Source organism: Hydra vulgaris, chromosome 06, assembly GCF_038396675.1.
Source record: "Hydra vulgaris chromosome 06, alternate assembly HydraT2T_AEP".
Lineage (NCBI taxonomy): Eukaryota > Metazoa > Cnidaria > Hydrozoa > Anthoathecata > Hydridae > Hydra > Hydra vulgaris.
The window spans coordinates 34,960,698-34,977,042 of NC_088925.1; the positions used below are offsets into that span (position 1 = coordinate 34,960,698).

Below are 16,345 nucleotides of genomic sequence, written 5' to 3' on the forward strand. Positions count from 1 at the left end.
AAAGAAAAGCTAAATAAATAAGAACGTTTGTGATAAATTCAAAAATAAAAAAACTTTTACAAGTTATTAAAAAAAAAAAAAAAAAAAAAACAAGCTTTAAGTTTTATTAATGTATTTTTGAATATTGTTCATAATGTCGTGTATTTTTGTGTATTTTAATGTATTTTCGTGGATTTCTATGTTTTGCTTATACTGTCATTTGTGTATTGTTTATATTGTATCACACTTTTTATTATCGTGTAGTTGCTATTTTTATTATTTAGCTTTTATATTTGTTGATATTATTCAAGTGATTTCATATCTTTTGTTTAATCATAATATATATATATATATATATATATATATATATATATATATATATATATATATATATATCCTTTTGTTTTACTATTTTATTTTCTATCATCTTTCTGATCATTAAACATTGTTTTATCTTATTCATTATCTCTCATGTCGCCTTTTTTGTGTTATTAGTCTTGTTTTTGTGTTATTAGTTTTGCTTTTTTAACTGTTATTGTTCTTCTTTTAATTGACTTTTTTTTTTGTCACTATCTGTATTATCACTTTTTGTTGTTTGTTGTTTGTTTATTTATTTATTATTTTATTACGGTGTTACTTTAATGACTAGTTTTTAACTATGCAAGTGACACAAATGACAAGCGACACAAACCTAGTTTTATAAAAGTTATAAATAAACATGTGATTTTTTCAATTTTATGGTTAAATGGATATTAAAAAACTCAAAAACTCTGACTCAGTCATAGATAACAAAATCTCTGACTCTGTCATAGACAACAAACTTGACAATAACCAAACAAGCAACATAATAAATCTGAAACTCAATTTTAAATCTTAAAAAAAAACATATGACGGTTGCAAAACGAAAAAAAAAGGTTTGAAGTCAAAACAAATATGAATTTCCAAAGCGTATGTATTGTGTTCATAATATATTCTCCTTAAGACCGGCACCGATATATAAGATAGGGCCGTATATATATATATATATATATATATATATATATATATATATATATATATATATATATATATATATATATATATATATATATATATATATATATATATATATATATATATACATGTATAATTATATGACACATGTCCCTAATAAACAAACTATATATATAAATGTCAAGAAATCAAATTAACTCATAAATCTTCATAATCGAATGGTATTTTATTCTTTATTCTTCGTCCACGACTTGGTAATTGAATTGTTTGATCTTCTTTCGTATTTTCAACTAAATTGTTCTCTTTAATTATTTTATTATTCTCGCTCTCCAATTCCAATGACGTTGTACCACTATTGCATTCTTCAAACGAAAGAGTAGTTTGTCCTCTGTGCATTATAGCCACGTTATCCCGAGTCAGGCATGGAGCAGATATAGCGTAAACTTTTCTAAGTTGAATCTGATTTCGACGAAGGATATGTCCATTGTGATTTAATTTTACTTCATATGATCTAGGGGCAACGCATTTCATTATTTTACCTCAAAGAATCCATTCACGAGTTACTTCGTTTTGAATTGCAACAGTTTAGCCTTGTCTATAGACGTATGGTTCAAAAACACTGGGTAAGTTATCTCTCAGTTGACGCCCATGTAATAGTTCCGCTGGAGATAAACCACATTTTATTGGAGTATTACGTAAAATTAAGATACCTTTATAAATGTCCTCATTTGACATATAACATTTCTTTATCTACAGTTTTACTGATTTTACAGTTGCCTCTGCTAAACCATTCGATTGTGCATAGTGTGGACTACTTGTTATGTGCTTAAATTGCCATTGTTGAGAGAATTGACGAAACACTTTCAAACGATATTGTGTACCATTATCTGACACCAACTCCTCAGGGATACCATTTTTAGAAAAAGATTCTTTGCATGCTTGGATAACATTTGCTGATCCAGTACTTGAAAGCAGAAACACCTCAGTCCACAAGCTATAATAATCGACAATAATTAAATAGTTTTTATTAGCCCACTGAAACAAATGAGTTCCAAGTTTTTGCCATGGTCGTGTTGGGACATCAGGAATTAGGAGAGGTTCTTTCGGCTTTGATGGGAGATACTTCATACATGCCTTACATTTTCGAACTAACTGTTCAATTTGGTTATTTAAACCTGGCCAAAAAACACTCTGACGTGCACGACGTTTGCATTTCTCCATTCCCAAGTGACCTTCATGCAATTTTGAAAGAATTTCTTTTCGCAAACTAACTGGGATTATTATTCTACTTTGATATAATAAGAGTCCATCAATTTTAACTATTTCATCTTTAATATCCCAATAAGGTTGGAGATTCGCCGGACAGTATTTTTTGGAATTTGGCCATCCAGAAATGATACTTTCTTGCAGTTGGTTTAAAAGTCCATCTTCTGCAGTTTTTTGCTTAATTTCTTCTAAACGACTCTCTGTAGCAGGCATACTTTTTATTATTGAATTTACATACACATTAAGATCATTTTCTGCAATCTCATCTTCTTTTGTAGGATTAGATACAGGTGCACGAGACATTGCATCTGCATCAGTATTAGATTTACCCGCAACATGTTCTGCAGTAAATGAAAATCTTAATAACTTCATTCTTAAACGTTGAATTCTCGGAGACATATCAATAAGTGAGCGATAATTTAATATTGGAATTAATGGTTTGTGATCTGTTTCTAATATAAGTTTTTGCAAACCGTACAAATTTTTTGACATGCGTGTGCACCCTTATGTTACTGCTAACGTTTCCATTTCGATTGAATAATAATTTTTTTCAATTGTCGTAAGAAATCTAGATGCACAATCAATTGGTTTGTATGTACCATTATGATTCTGGTAAACTATTACGCTTAGTCCATTTAATAAACTTCCATCTGTTCTTACTTTTACAGGTTTTTTAACATCGTAGTGTGTCAAAATGGGTGGGTCGGTTAAACTATTTTTTGCCTCATTGAATGCTCTAGTATGATTTTCAGTCCAAAACCATGCCAGGGCTCGAATTAGGCGTATCGCGATCGCGATTACTTTTCGAACCTTCGCGATTAGTTTTTTCTTAAAATTTGTTTTTTTGCGATCTTTCTTTTTTTCGTGGTTATTCTTTTTTTATTTTAGAAGATTGATTCGCGAATATTTAGTGTTCTTTTACAGTATAAAACTGCAGTGACTTCTGTAACGATAATTTTTTTTTAAAGCGGAGCATAAAGTAAAAGAAAGAAAAATAAAAGTTATAGAAAATCAATTAACAAAAATGTTCAAATGCAGGAAAAAGATTGTTTAAGGAAGGAAAAATTTATAAAAAACAAACGATTAAATACCTATTCGAATCAAGAAATAAAAGTTAATTGATTGAAAAATCACTTTCTTAACTCGAATTCTCAAGGGCTTTATTCCGATTCAGCTCATTCATTATGAACAAATTTAATGATATTTTGATAAGTTTATTTTGCGAAGAATAGTGGAAGGCAATGCAATATAGACTCTAAATAGTTGTTAAAATAAAACTTTAAAGTTTGTTAGTACACTTGCTAATTTTAAATTAATAGCAATAAATGGATGCAAATAAGGACCACAGATGCAGATTATCTACAGTTAAAAAGTGGGAAAAACATTTTAATTGCGAGTTAGAATACGATTTAAATGGAAATGAAGTTATAAGATTAAGATGCAGTTTATGTAAACAATTTGAAAAACGGATAAGTCAAACAAAATTGTTTTCCGTGACCTGGATCAAACCAGGAACAATATCAATAAAAAAAGATTCACTGGCATCGCACTTAAGCAGTACGCAACATAAAGAGGCCACGCGAATTCATCAACAAACAACATTAAGTTCAGTTTCAATATCTAACCATGTTATTAATAATACTCCAATCGAGCGTGGTTTACGTAAAATGGGCGTAAAAGACGCTGACTCGTTACGGAAAAAGTTTAATATTGCGTATTACTTGGCAAAACTTAAATTAAAAAAAGTATTAGATCGTAAAAGATTCTATTATTTAGACACATTTTTTTCTTTCGCTTTATTTTATTGAATGAAAAAAGTGAACGCTAACTTTTTTGTTTGTGATTGTGCGGGTTTTCGTGAAAATGTTAAGTTTTAACATAACATCACGATAATGTTTTCGTCATTTTTAATAGTTTTTTATAACTGTTTCAAATTTATAGATTGTTTTGTTAGAGGGTAATTCCGCATCAAATCACCCAAAATTTAGAAAATTTTGAACCATAGGCTTTCAAATTTTTTAAAAACCTCTTTGGCTGTTGCATCTTAAAAAGAAAAGTTAACATATAAAATTTTAGCTAAAAATGTTGAGAGGTTGACAAGATACTGCAATTTTAATACTGACCTGGTTTCCTAAAAAGACCCGGTTTTCTTAACACTCTAAAAAAACATTTTTCTTAAAATAATAAGAAATAAAAATGGCAAAAACATGAAAATAAACATATATAATGTTTTTTTGATGCTGAATTCAATAAATGTGCTTAAAATGCTAAAATATAAAAGGAACATGCCTAAAAATAATAAAACAACTAGTTTCTATAAAACAACTTTGAGGCCCAATATCTCAAAACACCCCCATCAACAAAAATTTTTTTTTGCTGTTAATATTTTCAGCTGTTTATAATCTTACTAGGCACAAAAAATCTAACTGGAAAAACGACTGAAACATACGGAACTTTAATTTCAAAGATGTATCAAATTTTCAATAAGCTATTTTAAAAAACTTTCAAATAGAATTCTGTAAAATATTATATTTAGTTAAAAGACTCCTTAAAAAAAAAACAATTTTGTTATATTTAAGGAAGTCTTAATTATATGATAACTTAGTTATTTGAACTTAACAACTGAAAAAAACATCCTGTTTTGTTTTATATAAAAACTGAATTAGTGTGATATGGATGTGCATTTGTTTTTAAAATTTTGACAACTTTTGTAAAATATTATTATTACAAGTTATTACAATTGTGCAGATAAGCTATATACAACTATACATACAATTATACTATATATAAAATACATAAAGCTATATGCAATTATAAATACAATTCAATTACTTTTAGAAAATCTTAGAGTAGTTACGATAAATGAGTCACAAGACATGATGAGAAGTAGCTTAAATATTGCTCCTGGGAAGAAACTTTGCAAACCCTGTAAGCAAAAGATTGCCAAAAAAGCAGATCTTAAAGAAGAGAAGCAAAGTCAGGGTGAACAAGATGAAGATTTTCTAATATCACCATTCAAATCAAAAAGACAGGAGATCAATGAAGAACTTGAAAAATTTAATATATTTCCTCTAAAATCTCATTCAAAGTCATCAAAACATATACTCTCAGAAGGAAAGCGAAAAGTTGCGCGCATCAACGAAATGGTACCTTACTAGAAAAACTGAAAGTCAATTCAATGTTCCCTCAAAACTGTGTTATGAACCAAATGACATTAAAAAGAAGGCTGAAAACTTTGATGAAATTATGAGCTTGATAAAAGAAAAAATTCTATGTTCTGACAAAAGAACTATTGTTCAACTTTTAACACTGGCACCCCCAAGATGGTCAATATTAGAAGTACAAAATAACTTTGCAGTTACAGAATACCAAGCAAAAAAGGCTAGACAACTTTTTAATAAAAAAGGATTGTTGGCTATCTCACCTTTGTATAAAGGGAAAGTCTTACAAAAAGAAATAGAAGATTCTGTTAAACTTTTTTATGATTCAAGTGATTTATGTAGAACTATGCCTGGAAAAAAAGATTATGTTAGCATTCAAAAGAACGTCCATAAACAAAAAAAACTGCTTTTGTGTAATTTAAAGGAACTATATTTATTATACAAAGAAAACAATCCAGAAATACAAATAAGTTACTCAAAATTTGCTTCACTTAGACCAAAGTGGTGCATTTTGCCAGGTGCAAGTGGCACACATTCTGTTTGTGTTTGTTCTTATCACCAAAATGCCATATTACTAGTAGATGCTTTAAATATTGGACTAAAGTATAAGGACTTACTTTCAAAAACCGTTTGCTCAGTAGAAAACAAAGAATGTATGCTTGCACAGTGTGATGATTGTCCTGGTAAAGAACCCCTCACCAAATATTTGTATGAGATTTTTGGAGAAAACGAAGATGATTTTGAGATACACTACAAGCAATGGCAAACTACTGACCGTGCAACACTATTAAGTTTAACAGCTGATGTTCCAACGTTTGTTGAACTATTAGCATCTTGTTTTGAAAAGCTACAAGCTCATTCTTTTATTGCTCACTCTCAATCACAGTACCTTAACCAACAGAAACAATATATGAATCAATCAAACATTATCGTTATTGGCGACTTTGCTGAAAATTATGCTTTTGTTGTCCAAGATGAAATACAGAGCTATCATTGGAACACCCAACAATGTTCTTTACATCCATTAGTCATATACTATAAAGATGATAAAGGTGAACTGAAACATACTTCTTACTGTTTTATATCAGATGACATTATTCATGATGTAACTTGTGTGTACAAAGTATTCCAACTAATCATACCAATATTAAAAATAAAATTTTCCAATAAGTCCAAATTACATTTATTCACTGATGGTTGCGCAGGACAGTACAAAAATTGTAAAAGCTTTTACAATCTATGTCAAGTAGAGAGCGAATTTTGCCTTAAAATTGAATGGAACTTTTTTGCCACGTCCCACGGAAAGTCACCATGCGATGGGATTGGTGGTACTGTAAAAAGATTAACAGCACAAGAAAGTTTAAAACAACCGTACAGAAACCAAACTCTCACATCAGAAGCTATGTATGAATTTTGTATTGATAAAATCAAAGTTGTTAACTTCATTTACATAAAGGGATTGGACTTACAATTGCAACGTGAAGAGCAAAAAGAAAGGTACACTGGTGTAACAACTCTACCTGGTACTCGTAGCTTTCATCAATTTATACATCTTGGAGATAACAAGGTTGGGGCAAAGAGGTGTAGTACAGACACTAATTATACAATAATCCACAATCTTAAAAAGAAACAAGACATATCTCAACTTGATACTGTCACTTTAGGTTGTTATGTCGCTGTAGTCTGTGATGATAAGTGGTGGATCGGCATTGTAACTAAAACCAACTTAGAAGAAGTTGATGCTAAAGTTAAGTTTCTTCATCCAAATGGTCCATCAATCTGTTTTAACTGGCCTGAAAGAGACGACTACTGTTTTATTCCAAACACCAACATATTGAAAAAACTATCTGTTCCACAAGCTTGCTCGAGTTCTGGTAGAAACTATGTGTTTGAAAATGCTGAAATAGAGGAAGTACAAGTAAAATGGGAGCAATATTGTAAACTATTACAAACACAGTCAAAATAACTTTCATCTTTGATACGTTGACAAATCTTGTATATTTAAGTAACTTTTTAAATTACGATTAACTTTATTTTATTTACAAATATTTTTTGGGAATTTCTTGAAAAAGTAATACATCTTTGAAATTAAAATTCCGTATGTTTTAGTTGCTTTTTCAGTTAGATTTTTTGTGCCTAGTAAGATTATAAACAGCTGAAAATATTAACAGCAAACAAAAAATTTTTTTGATGGGGGTGTTTTGAGATATTGGGCCCCAAAGTTGGTTTATAGAAACTAGTTGTTTTAATAATTTTTATGCATGTTCTTTTTATATTTGAGCATTTTAAGTACATTTATTGAGTTCAGCATCAAAATAACATTATATATGTTCACTTTCATGTTTTTGCCATTTTTATTTCTTATTATTTTAAGGAAAATGTTTTTTCAGAGTGTTATGAAAACCGGGTCATTTTGGGAAACCAGGTCAGTATTAAAATTGCAATATCTTGTCAACCGCTAAGCTTTTTTAGCTGAAATTTTGCATGCAATATTTTTTTATAATTAGGAATAATGTGTCAAAATATAACACAAAAGGAAGACACATGGTTCAATGGACTGGGTGATTTGATGTGTAATTGCCCTAGAGTTTTAATTAATTTTTTTTACTGTTAAAAATTTATAGAAAATTAAATATTCTAGTTGTTTTAAACAGTTTAAAATATGTAAATAAAATAGAAAATGAAAAAATTAATTAAAAGAAGATTATATCAAGTTCATTGATTTTACAAAAATACAGCCGTTAGATTTAATGCAATATAATAATATTGAAAATTATAACTAAAGCTAGTTTACAACCGCTGAACGTAAATGTTATGACATCTTATGCAAAAATGAGACTTATTATATATGTTATTATAAATAAGTTAAAATAAATAATGCCCCCTCCCCTCCGGTGGGAGTGGAGGAGGGGTTATGAGCAACAAAAAAATCGCGATTAGATTTTTTTACGTTAATTCGAGCCCTGCATGCTGATCTTGAACTCAAAAGATCTCGCAAGGGTTCAGCTACTTTAGCAAGCGATGGATTGAGTTTTGCTAATTGCTGGGCCATGCCTAGAAAACTACGTAAAGCCGTGATATTTGTTGGTTTTGGAAAATTTTTTATTGCCATAATTTTTTTGGTCAATAGTTTTACTCCTTCTGCTGAAATTTTATGACCTAAAAACGCCACTTCTGTTTGATCAAATAAACATTTCTCTACATTCAGGGTAACTCCATTTTCAGCAAATCTATTTAACAATGCTACAAGGTTTTCGTTATATTCCATTTCTGTATTTCCAAAAACTAAAAAATCATCCATACTTTTAACCACTCCTTTTAGACCATCAATAACTTTATTCATTTTTTTACTAAAATTTCAGGGAGTGACGTTAATCTAAATGGACCCCTCGTTGGGCAGAATCGCCCAAAAGGTGTCGTAATTGTACATTTTAACTGAATCTCAATATCCATTGGTAACTGCCAATATCCTGAGTTAGCCTCTAATTTTGCTATATATTTACATTTATTTCCAAGTTGGGCCAATGAATTGTCTACACTTGGCAGTTCATAGAATTCACGCTTGGTGTCTTTGTTTAATTGTGTCAAATCAACACTGATACGAAGTAGTCCATTTGGTTTTTTTTACAATTACTTTTGGGTGACACCAGTCTGTAGGTTGATCTACTATTTTGATAACACCCATCTCTTTCATACGCTCTAGCTTTAACGGTTCTAGTAGTGGGAACGCTACTCGTCGTGGCGCTCCAATGTGGTATGGTTTTGCATTTTCTTGTGTTTTTATATGTACAGGGTCACCTTTAATAGTTCCTAACCCTTATACTGAATACTGAAGGAAACTGTTCTACAATATTACTTTTTGATTTTGAAATCATAGCACACATGAATCATTCAGGAATATCTACTTTAACTAGGTTAAACTTTTGTAAGGCAGGTCTTCCTAATAAAGTAGTTTGCACATTATCACAAACATATATAGTAATAAATTTACTGTTCTGACCGTTTATAAAGAATGATTTTTTAAAGTATCCAAGACCAATTGCTTATAATCAGGACCAATTAGTCGTTTATTAGTAGTGTATAAATGTTAGTAGTGTATAAATCTCAAACTTTTTTAAATGTTTAGTTCCTATAACTGTGACTTCAGCGCCTGTGTCAATTTTGAATGTTATTTTTCCATATTTTACTTTTAATTGAATTTCCCAAGGTCTGTTTACACAATCTGCTCCAACTCTTCCTGAAAAAACGCACCTAGATGCTGCATACTTGATGAATTTTTACTATCGTTCTGCTGATCAACATCTCTATTAGGAATATTTGGTTTTGCTTTTAGGCAAACTGAACTATTTGAAAAGTGACTAATAATGCTACAGTCTCTGCACTTTTTACCCCATGCTGGACATGATCCCCGAATAAATATATGCTTTTTTAAACAGAATTTACATACAAATGAATTAAATTAAAAATCTCTACTATCACTATTCTGTGTGGGTGAATTAAATTTATTTTTACTGTACAATTGTTTTCCAATACGATCTACTCTTTCACTTTTATTATTTCGCAACTCAGATAAACCATCTCGTGCTTTTTCTGAAGAACGACAAATTTGAACTGCTTTGTCTAGTGTCAAAGTCTTTTCAGAAAGTAATTTCTCACGTACTTTGTCAAACCGTATTCCATATACAATTTTATCTCTTAATAAACTGCCAAAACAATCTTCAGTATTACACAAATTGCAATTTTTACTTAATAATTTAACTTCGGTTAAGAAATCATCAAAGCATTCACCATCTTCTCGACAACGTTTAAAATATTTATGTCATTCTAAAGTCTCATTAATAATACCTTTAACAAACACTTCCATTCTCTCCAATATAATAGCTGGATCTGTTTTTTCATTTTCGGTTAGGTTTAATGATTCGTAAATGTTTCGAGTTTCTGAAGAAAACGTATACCTTAACATAGCAGCTTGATACGCATATGGTCTTTTCTCTAAATCCGACAACAAAACATAATCCTGCCATTTCTCAATCCAGGAGCAAAATGCAGCATACCTATCTTGTAGATTAGTTGTCTAAATCTAACATTGGAGGAGAAACACCAACTTTACCACTTTCTGCCATTTTTTATAAATAGATTCTCAAGATTAAACAAGATAATTAGAAAATATTATAAAACTTTAATTTCGCACGTTTATTTACATACTCGTGGCGCCATGTTGTGTTCATAATATATTCTCCTTAAGACCGGCACCGATATATAAGATAGGGCCGTATATATATATATATATATATATATATATATATATATATACACATGCATAATAATATGACACAGTATGTAAATTTATAAGCAATTTATAAAACAATCTGCTATATATTAATATTGAATTTAATGCTGCTGCTTCTGCCGTTACTCATTCATGCGTGTTTGACACGGAATTCATGACAGCCATTACAGCTGAGTTAATAACGAGAAAGAGTTGCAGTACTTCTTTTTATAAGAAAATGTGAACAAATGTGTATGCGAATATCTGATTTATAGAAACTTCAAATTATGTAATGCTAATGCATTATAATGAACATTGCTTGAATAATAATTGAACACCACACATTTTTAATTTTAATGCTACTTTCAGCAGAACGATATAGCAACTGAAAGCTATTGATAGCTTTTAAATTTTTTATTTATATTAACTCTCATATGCGCATTTTATTTAATTATATATCAAGCTTTACAGTTTTACTTGAAAATTGCATTGTGGCAATATTTACTTAACTTTAATTTATAGCATTTATTTGCCATTTTATAAAGTTATAGCTTTTTGCTAAATAAATAATGTTAAAAACTTTAAGTATAGTATGCCTGAGTGGCCGAACTTTTTTTATAGAAGCTTAAAATTTTACAATAAGAAATTATTGTAAAATTGTAAGTGTTTAAAGTATTGACATTAATCGTTAACTAAAAACAAAGATTTTTTATTTTCTAATACTTACTAAAAATTGTTGAAATAAGACTTGTATAACATGTAAGTATATTTTTCACATATTTTTTAGTTTATTTCCATATGCTTTTTAAACTTTTTATACCAACTGAAATTAATCAAGTCATTTCATTAAGTCACTACAAAATATTGAAATAAGAAATAAGTATAGAAATGGTCCGTGTGGGATAGATTTAACAAGACCTCTATTTTATGGGTCTAGACAGCCAGTTTATGTAAGAAAAATATTAGTAAAAAGCAAAAGATTTGTAAAATGATGAAAAAACAGAGTTTATAATAAAACATAGCAGCTGCAACAAAATCAGTCAAAAAAACTACAATAGAAACCAACAAAATATGAAAACAACTGATTCCACACAAACAGGGAAAAATAATGAAAAATAGTATGCAGACTTAGAGAAGCTCAATCGTTAATGTTCCAAGCAAAAACAAAAAAAATAAATTGTACAAAAAAATTACACTCGTATCTAATACACACAAACACACACGCATATAGTTATATAAACACACTCATATGTATTTATTAAAACACAATTATTGTAAAAGTTACTTTGAACTGATTTAAGGAGTAAAAATTGACTTAAGGGGTAATTAGATTCTAACTGTTGACCAGCCTCACTTCTTCATCTATTAGGCTGGCGCAGATGTATTTATACTACATTGTTTCCAGTTTAGGATGTTGAATGTTAAATCTTCTTGACTCAATAAATGGGTTTTGTTGTATCTCTGTTTTTATGACTAGCCAACTTACTCTATTATCTCCTAATTAGGGTACAGCTCTAAAACTCAGTTTTATGGTTCTGAGGCCGGCTGGTTGTCAGGTTTCCAGAACTCTGTGGTAGCTCTCAGAGAGACTGATTCCATCAACAGCAGTGCCCTATTGTGCATGGATGGTGTCCCTGTTCGTGCATTGTTGAGGCCACATTTGAAACCCGTTGTTAAGGCTTAGGGTTTATTAATAGTATTAAGGCAATTGCTTGACAATTAAATAGTGTACTGAGTACTATCTGTGCTTTGAGTCAAGTTCTTTAACAAATTTAAAAATGACTTAAGTACCAAAAAACTATAAAACTTAAAAAACCATTGTCAACACATCGTCAAGTTCACTAAGCCTATCATTCACTAATATTTGTGATCTTCGAAGTAACTTTTCATCTGTTGAGTCTTACCTCTCGCTAAATTGACCAAATCTACTGGTTCTTTGTGAGACTAATTTGAGTTCGACTGTCTCACCTTGTGATCTTAATGTTGATGGTTATCTTTTTATAATTCGTAAAGACGTCACATGCTTGGCCTGGCCAATAGTCACATGCTTGGCCTGACCAAATACATTTGTAAGAATTCCCTTATTTATCGGGAAACTAGGTTTGAATCCACAGACTATTTTTTTATGTGCTCTTGTTTGGCACTACTTCACTCTATCGCTTTTCTCTTTGTTCTATATCGCTTTCCTTTATCTCAAGACTACACTCTTTTTGATGTTATTTCTGATCAAATTGACCAAGCCCTCTCTCTTTATCCTTCAACCAATATCATTTTTGTTGGTGACTTTCATGTTCATCACACTGAATGGATTGGTTCTAGTGTCATTAACTCTGCAGGCATTAAGGCCCACAACTTTTGCCATTCTCAACTTCTAACTCAAATAGTCAGCTTTTCCAACTCAACTTTCCTGACAACCTGAATCACTTTTGTTTTGTTTCTAGTGATATCCGTATCACTCCAGCTTCTGTATCTAAAGTGATTTCCTCCTTAGACTATTCTACAGCTTGTGGTCCGGATAATATACCTGTTACAGTCTTGCAGAAGTGTTCTCACGTGCTTATCAGAGTCTTGCTTTCCAACCTGCTGGAAAGCGGCATCTGTTATCCCTATTTTAAAAAAATCTGAAGAGTAATCTGACTCGTCTAACTACCATCCCATTAGTCTTCTCCCTATCATAAGCAAGGTTTTTGAATCTTTAATTAACAAACACTTAATCTTTCATCTTGAGTCTAATAACTTTCTTTCTGATTATCAATGTAGATTTCGATCTTCTCAATCTACAGCTAATTTGGTGACAGTAACAACCAATAGGTTATATTGTGCATTAGATAGATGTGAAGAGGTTAAGGCTATCATTCTTGACATTTCTAAAGCTTTTGATAAAGGTTGGCATGTTGGTCTTCTCCATAAGCTTTCTTCTTACGGTGTATCAGGTAACATCTTTAAGATTATTGAATCTTTCCTTAGCAATCGTGGTATAAAAATAGTCTTTGATAGAAAGCACTCTTCTTCATATCCTGTAACTTCAGGGGTTCCTCAAGGTTCAATCCTTGGCCCTATAATCTTTTTAATTTACATTAACAATCTTCCATATATCCTCACATCTTGCTGACGATACTACTATTTATTCTTGTCTTGATAATAAGAACACTCTATGATTGCTTAGAGGGGGCATTTGAGCTTGAAAATGTTCTCACTTCTGCTACAGCATGGGGTTTTCAGTGACTGGTGAACTTTAATTCAGATAAAACTTGTTTTTTTTTAATCTAATTTTTGTCGTAATAATCTAAATCTTCCTATATTTATGAACAGTAATGTACTCAATGAGGCATCTACCCTTCATCTTCTAAGATTACTTTTTATCTCTGATCTTTCTTGAAAACCATATGCCAAATCCATTGCAAATTTAGCATCTGCTAACCCAGGAAAAAAAGTTTTATAGAATTTCTATAAACTTTTGGAACATATGGTTTATAGAAATTCTATAGAATTTTATAGAACTTCTAAAGAATCTCTGTTAATTTCTTTAGAAACTCCAATAGAACTTTTTTTTCTACTTTTTTTTCTATAGAAAAAAAAGTTTTATAGCAATTTCTATAGAAATTAATAATCATTCTATAGAAATTCTATAGAATTCTATAGAATTTCTATAGACCATATGTTCTAAAAGTTTATAGAAATTCTATAAAACTTTTTTTCCTGGGAAGGTTGCATCTCTTCATTGTGCTTGCCACTTTCTATTCTATGCCGGATTCTATTCTTTAACTCTATAAATCTTAAATCCGTTCTTGTATGGAATACTGTTGTCATATCTGAAGCGCATCTTCCAATGATATCCTTTCTTTTTTAGACAAGGTGCAAAAATGCATTGTAAACATAGCTGGACCTGCTCTTGCAGTCAACTTCCAATCATTATCACATCGTAGTAATGTCTTTTTCTATTTTCTCTAAATACTATAATGGGCACTGTTCTGAAGAGCTAGCGTCTCTTGTGCCATCTACTAAAATTAATTCTTGTGTTACTCGTCATTTAATCAAGTCTCATCCTTGTACTTTGACTGTTCCTAAAAGTGCTCCAAAAATTCTTATTTATCTAGTTTTTTTCCTTAAACATCTGCTCTTTGGAATACGCTTCCTTCATCTTGCTTTCCTGATTCATATAATTTGCAATCTTTTAAGTTGCCTGTCAATCATTGTTTTGCTCTATAAACTTCATCTTTCTCTTCCAGTAACTTCTAACTCTAATGGTGGTTGCTTGCAGCCTTGTTAGAAGTAAAAATGTTGAAAGAAAAAAGTTAGAACTGTACATACTGAATAGCAAAATTAAGTTGATACCGGAATGATACATTTATCTTTAAACTGTCAAACCAGCCTAACCATACTCCAAATTACAATGGATGTTCCATACATAGAATTTATCTCTAACATCTTGTTGTAAAAGTCAAACATATTCAATAGTAATTATGTGTTTAACAGTAATAACTGTGTATGTTTACAAAACAAATCCAAAAAAGGTAATGTCATAAAAAGGTGTATAGTATACAGTTTTATTTTTTTAAGTATATAACATTTATGTGTAACAATTTATTGGGTTATTGTTACACATGAGTTAATTGGTATACAGTCTATACCAGTTAACTCACGTGTAACAATAACCCAATAAAACGTTACTTATAAATGTTATATATATGAAAAAAAAAAACTGTCATACATAACTAAGTAGTACCCACAAACTTATTTCAAACTCATAAACTTATTTCAAACACACAAACTTATTTGAAACATAAACTTATTTCAATACACAAACTTACTTCAAACACACAAACTTATAAAATATGAGTTGTACTATATATGCAGAAAATACACTCTAAAGGATGAGATCAAACAAAGATATTCAATAATAAAAGTTGAAAATGGGTTTGCTACAAACATGTTTGAAAATGGTGTATAGATGCTATGCATAGCATTGCATTTTGAAAAATGTCAATGTTGGCGTATCAGATATAACTTAAAATAATGCAAGAAATCTGTGCTGCTTGAACTAGCTATAAAAACAGAGAAATATGAAACCTTAAACCTTTTTTTTTTGTAAAGGAGGTTATACAAATAAAGAGAAATGATATTCAGAATAAACAAAAATTTATTTTAAGGAGAAAAAATGCATATTTACAAATATAAAATTAGTAAAAAAATTGTAAAATAAAACAATGTAAAAGGATACAGGGTATAAGGAAAAAATAAACATTAATACTTTTTTATAAAGGTATTTTATATAGTTGTAGGTAACAAATTTCTCCTCAGAATTACATCTATAATTACTAAAGTTTAGCAGAGACTCTAACTGGTTTATGCAGTCAGAAAAACACAATCATCATTTCTGCTTTAACCTGCAATTTTCGTTTAATTGATACTGCAGTATGGAATAAACAAAAAAAAAAGAAAGGATAACTTCAATACAAATAGCCGAAAACCAATTAAACCCAAAATTTGTAGAGCGCCAATATTCAACAATTTAAATCCAATTATAAATTGCCGAGTTCCTTTGATAAAATTTTTATTCGATTTTTTGTTAACTCAATACCCTTTTTTACTTGAAACCTTTTTTTGCTTTTTTTCATTTCTAACATGATTAGGACTTTCTTTACAATTTTGTCTGGTTTTCTCTAATCTTTTTTTT

At 30.1% G+C, this 16,345-nt stretch overlaps 1 protein-coding gene across 3 annotated transcripts in view; it reads right to left on the minus strand.

Annotated features, from left to right (window-relative positions):
• LOC101239125 (pleckstrin homology domain-containing family G member 5) overlaps positions 1–16,345 on the minus strand; it is a 58,022-nt gene that overhangs the window by 988 nt on the left and 40,689 nt on the right. The window lies entirely within an intron of this gene.